At 34.3% G+C, this 5435-nt stretch overlaps 1 long non-coding RNA gene across 1 annotated transcript; it reads right to left on the reverse strand.

The window, feature by feature from the left end:
- Nucleotides 1–3679: 3679 nt before the first annotated feature.
- Nucleotides 3680–4423, reverse strand: LOC137247949 (uncharacterized). The gene is made up of 3 exons (XR_010951953.1): nt 4257–4423; nt 4032–4188; nt 3680–3960 (listed from the first exon to the last, which is right to left on the reverse strand). It is a non-coding gene; the product is annotated as an uncharacterized lncRNA (long non-coding RNA).
- Nucleotides 4424–5435: the final 1012 nt, after the last annotated feature.

Below are 5435 nucleotides of genomic sequence, written 5' to 3' on the forward strand. Positions count from 1 at the left end.
GAAGTTTTCTACATTAAAGACCTAATTGAACTCAATCTTCCATACAAACTACAAATTTTTAATTATCTCATTATTGCTTTATTGAATGCCTAATCGAGTGAAAAATTCAATCGGTTTTGCTTAGAGCTTCGAATTTTAATGTCAATGTAAGAAATGACAATCAAAAATAAATTATTTTCAATAATTTACATAAAATAGAAAAGCACGAAAAAATTCTAAATTTAATTTTCGCTGCATTTGCTGCAAAAGATAATATGGCTTTTTCGAAATTAGTCACATATTTGGTTAGGAGCAACATCTATGGGTAGTTCCGCATGCATTTTATTTTGATTGTATTTATAGTTAAAAAGAAAACGGCTGCTTTCAATTTTAACTATTTTTTCTAAAACGAATTATTTTTTGGGGCTGTTGACAGATGTTCGCTTAATGGAACAAAAGTGCCTGTATGAAAAGGGAAACTTAATTATTTCATTAAATAGAATTGTGATTTGATTAAGTTTCTGTGTGAAAACGGTATTAGGCGAATGAAATGGAGCAAAATTATAAAACTTTGCAATTCTTGGGTGTTGTGGCGAAATAATGCGCTAAACTAGATTCCATTGTGAATGATGACTAAGTGTGATATCTTATCTGTCAACTGCCTGACAGCATGTTCAATATGGCTACTTTTTAGCGTTTTGACAGGGTGTTCAATATGGCGGCGCCTATCTTCAGCGGGTAATAGAAGGAGATACAGAATGAGACAGCGATAGTCAATTACAAATCAGGTGATCCAATCACTTTGGAATTTTGACGTCTATGCAGAAGATATCACACTTAGTTATCATTCACAATGCTAGATTCATTTACTGAACATATAACTGAAAGTGATGTGAAATTATTGTTTAACAAATCATTTTTTTTTACCACCACGGCAGCCAACCATATAATTTAGCCATGGCAGGAAAAGTAAAAAAACCCTCAGGAACAAGAGTGAATAATTCCATGTGAAATTTTTCCGCCACGAAATAAAGTGAAAAAATTGTGCAACACAGCAACACTTTTGGGCCTACATAAACCCTGTTTCAGTGTTTTGCGTTTTTGCACAAAACACTTTTTTACCGTTTTTAACCAAACCAACGACGACAACCCAGAATTTCCCGTTATGTTTTTCCGAAGTCCACCAATCGTATCGACTTTTTCAATCATTCGGCGCATTCGGTAATGGTATCCATTTTGAATTCGCTGTCATTTTCGGTCTGCCGAATCCAGCGAGTGCCTGTCAGAATGCTTGACAGATAAGTCAACACACTTGTACTTGTACACTATGGTCTAAGTAAGCAGGAATAAGATCCAGCCCAACTACTTTATCCTTTTATCAAAGTTGGTAAATATTCTGCTATCCATCTCCATATTGACGTGCCAGTCGCCACTGTTTACGAAGACTGTATACTTTCTAAACACGATCGTCAAGACAGACTGTATTCGATGAGGGCAATAGGAAATGGTTAGGTCCCTTCAAAAAACGCGAGAACTCCATAAATAATGTAAGGAATACTCCTCTGGGAGTATAGGAGTGTTCCAAAAATAATCTGTATTCATACAAAAAATGTGCTCCAATTAACATTTCGATGTCCTAGGAGAGGAGTAGGTGATCCCACTCTCGCTTTTTTTGTGAGTATTCCATAGAGTACATACGTGAGAGTACTTTCCAAAGTACTTTCACTGTAGTACTCCATGGAGCACCCACAGAGGATCATATGCGAAAGTAATAAAGAGGAATTGTGTCGGAAAGAATTATCGGAGTGAATTTAATTTAAAATGAAGGTAAATGAAGAGGGGCAATACAACTTTTATATTTTATACTACGAATATTCTTATGTTATTTAGTATTTGCGTGAATAAAGAAACTAATATTTCTCTATACTATAGTATGTATACATAAAACCAGTGCGCGGTTGCATTTTATCAGAGTTGTCATAGTAAAATTTTATTATCAGTTATTTGTATGCAATATTTTACTTTTGGCAACTCTGTTCGATCGTCATCGTGTCGTGATCAGTCGTTAAAAAACGAGCAATGATCGGCTGACGGTGGTCCGCAAACGCATTGCAAAGGGGTTTATGAGTAGTGTCAAATTAGCGTGGAACCCAGTGGAACTTGACACTGAACGAAGTGTCAAAATTACCGGGGTTGCTCTCGTCGAAAGCGACGCAGGGAAACAAAAAATGAGCGGAAAATCAGTTATGGGTTGCTGTGATGGTAAATTTTTTTGAACGAATTTAATAGGAAATTTTAAGTGTACATATATGGCTTCTACAGAAAATTATACAAAAGTCTTCAATTGGGGTATCTGAGGACGCGTAGTTATACCAGCATAAAGAATACAAACACGGGTGCTAAGTTTTTCTACCCGTTTCAAAGTTCTCCGCGAAAAACAGCTTGAAAGCGAGGTCGACTGCAATAACACGTCCAAAAATGTGGAAAGAGATATGAAAAGACGCGTTTTGTCCTGACATCAATAATCTAAAGGCGAAAAAGTATTCGAATTATTGGAAGCGAGGCAAAAACGCGTCTATTAATACCTCTTCCGACGGTTTTGGTCGTGTTTTAGCAAATCGTGTATTTTAAAGAGAGATATAATTAAGTGCTTGTTTGAAAATAAATAAGGGTATTTCTTTGTAATTTTACAATTAAATTTTTACGCAGTTTTCGTTAGCGGCTACTACACTTCTTTTTACCTATAAAATACAACAGTGCCACATAGCATCCACAAAAAAAACGAACAAGAACAAGCATTTTGATCAGGTGAGCGTGGCTGTGTGTGTGCGTGCTACTACCCACCAAACAATGTAAGCTTACTATAAGCTTACAAAAGTAAACAAAATGTTTGGAAAACGTTTACTACAAGCATTGCAGAACGTTGATTTCCAATTTGTAGGCAAACGAAAGTGAACCCTTATTAATAAACTTACAATTTTTTTTGGATATTAGCCGTGTTTTTTTTTACACGCGTATACGTTTACGTTTGCGCGTGAAAAAAACGCCTATCCTCGCTTAGATAATGCTTAGGAGACCCATCTATCGGCTGTGGTTAAACAACTAGCTACAGCAAGAGGGTGTACCGAAAAGCGGAGATACAACGCCCTGATGGCCATAGGGTATAACATATAGCTAAATCAGTTGCGATGAATTGTGGACACACATAGAATACATAGAATTAGTGTAGAGGGTGAAACAAAGACACATATTTAAGTTACATCTGAGTATAATGCGTATTGAAATTTCGTAGCACAAAATTTATGCGCAGCAATTTCAGAGGTGTATTTAAAGTTTGTCTCTTAGCAGTCCATATAAAGTTTAAGCGTAAACGGATATACGCGTGTTAAAAAACACGGCTATTGATTGTAAATAAACGTAGTTTACAAACTTTTCGTAAACGTTGATTGAAAAACTAGATTTAGCCGGAAGGAAAGAAAACACTCTTGTAGTCGAATAGATATGCGCTCGCTTTACAAACCGGTGATCTCTGGTTCGATTCCCAAAAGAAAACATATTTATTTTTTATTAACTATAAATAAAACATATTTAAATGAAAGTGAAAATTCAAATATTATGAACTAATTTTTTAGCAATACGTCCATATTTATATGTATATAACTAAACTAAATCAAATTAAATTTAATATTTCATGATTTCTTTAATAATTGAAATAAATAGGCTTGAGTTCAGAAAAACGTTCATAAGTAGTACACGCATTAAATGTTAAAATCTGTGACTTTGTCTTTGCTGATATGTAACATAGAAACATTTCTTAAATTAATATTATGTAAAGTGTTATTGAGTCAATGGGCTACTCCTTCCTTACGCTTTTCGGCTTGTATTCTTCACGCTGCTTTTGCCTATTTTTGGCGAATTAAAAAAATGATTTTGTTTCGTGCTTAAAATTGCTCTCATCCAAACCTCGTTTGGTAGCAGCGTCTAATTGGAGGGAAAGGAAAATATAAAAATTAGATACATTGAGGCTATATTAATCATCATCAACAACTTACTTCTTATGGCCACTGTGACATTTAAATTTTGTATACCCTTCTTCTCCGCGGTACCCTTCCACGAATATTTTTCAGCCAATGAGTCAGTAAATATATATCGCCAGCAACTTTTTACAAACCGGCCTCCATTGTTAGACGCATATTTTAAATGTGCTGTCTGTAATAACAAACGTTTTCATAATTTAAATACTATATTATAATTAGAAAATAATTAAAGTTTTATACCAGTATGTTAATTGCATCTGAATCTTTTTGAAGTTTCTTTTCGAATTCCTCGAGTGGGTTTACGTCTTTAAATGGAATTTTCGGAATAAATTGTGCATATGGCGCATTTCTTTTTTTAAGTTGCTTTATTTCTTTTTGTAATGTCAGGATTTCCGATGGCAGTCTTATGAAAGTGGGTTATAAAGATCTTAAAACGGCCTCCGAGATCCCTGAAAGTAAACAAACGATACATTGTATAGCATGTGAATGCATATAAAATATGCAGTTCATATTATCTTACTTTCCACAGTTTCATCGGAAATATATAATTCGCCGTTGTAACCTGAATCTGAATGTGAATTACTAAAGCGGCTGTACCTATTTCCTCATCGTTGTGAATAACTGGAAAAAAGGCAATGGCTTCATTTGATATATTTGCTAGGATCATTGCCTTTTGCGTTTTCTGGCAATGTATTGTTGAAGAATATTGCAGATTCGTAGTATACAGTATTTTCAGTGCTGATGACTTAAGTGGATATTCAACCATATCGCCGAGGTTCAACACTTTTTCGCAATATAGTTTCGTTTCGGTATCGGAGTCCATTTTTATACATTTTATTTTAAATATTTCATTTTTGATATAAAAGTAGTTGTCGGGATATTTTTGGGATAGGTAAAAATTTTTCGTTTTAACAAACTTTAAATACCCATTGGGTACTCTCCCAATTTTTGAATTATGTGAAGACTTAGTATTGCTGGTGATATTAATACTCTCTTCAACAAGTCGATTGTAAAGCTGAGTTCCTATATGATTCTTTTTTTTACGAACTTTTTCCCGTATATAAGAGAAATTGACGGTATTCCGTTGCCCTAAAACAATCTACTTCCTACTTTAAGTCTCTCGGTTTTCTACAAAACTCCCAAGGTATTTGATGATTTAAGTATAAAAAGTTCTTATTTAGAAGTCTTATCTTTCCCGAATTTAAAGAAAATACTTCTCCCTTTTATTTTAAGCCATGATGATAGCAGGGTTTTCATGACTCCAACACAAATAACATGCATATAGTCTAATACGAATTGATTGACTATATCGATGTTCAAACTTTCAACTGCAACTGCAGATTTATTTTTATGATGCTCAACATTCGTTTTATGCCGAAAATCAGCATCCGTGCGAATATCGTGAACTTCATAACGATA

Source organism: Eurosta solidaginis, chromosome 4 (assembly GCF_040869045.1).
Source record: "Eurosta solidaginis isolate ZX-2024a chromosome 4, ASM4086904v1, whole genome shotgun sequence".
NCBI lineage: Eukaryota > Metazoa > Arthropoda > Insecta > Diptera > Tephritidae > Eurosta > Eurosta solidaginis.